The sequence below is a fragment of the Eimeria mitis genome, genomic scaffold (assembly GCF_000499745.2).
Source record: "Eimeria mitis Houghton genomic scaffold, Emh_scaff4584, whole genome shotgun sequence".
Taxonomy (NCBI): Eukaryota; Apicomplexa; class Conoidasida; order Eucoccidiorida; family Eimeriidae; genus Eimeria; species Eimeria mitis.
In genome coordinates, this window is record NW_013572895.1 from 1 (window position 1) to 684 (window position 684).

A 684-nucleotide genomic window follows, 5' to 3' on the forward strand; every position below is an offset into this window, starting at 1 on the left:
CTTGCAGGTAGAGCGGATCTTAGGATCCCACGTGCAGACGTTGGTCAGGCTATTGCAGTGCCTCCAATTCAAGTGGAATCAGTGCAGCACCTTGAACACCGGGCAGAAGCATTTGGCGTTAAGTCGGGTGCCTTGGACGGGTTATCATCGGCTACTGTTGTGCCGGCAACCAGTAGTGGAGACGCAAAACCCTGCGAGCCCGGTGACATTAGTCTGCACCCTTTCGTGCGGTTGCCAGTGGTAAATCCGGCTGGTGTCCGCAGAAGCTTCAACGAGCAGTTTGCGTTATCTGTTGATTTAAAGATTCAAAGTCCAATGGATTTATACACGCGAATGCGCAGTTTATTTGCCAAGGCTTCGCTGACGACCGACGACGCGGAGGAACTCATGAAGGAAGCCGAACTATTGGCAAACTATGCAGCAACGAAACTGACAAGGCCGTATAGGAGATTTACAGCTAGCTACCTTGTTAGGAAGCTTTCGTCTTTGTTTATGGTATTTGACCACCTGGTATGCACAGTTGAGCTCCTCGGGGACAAGATGAATGCAGCCAGTTGGTGGACTGAGTTTGCGCAGCAGTTCCGCACGGACTATTCTTTTCCTGAGGAAGCAATGAAAAGAAGAACAACCGCGCTCTACAAGGTCGTCAATCGATTGAGTTCTGCGCTGTCAATATATAAGACA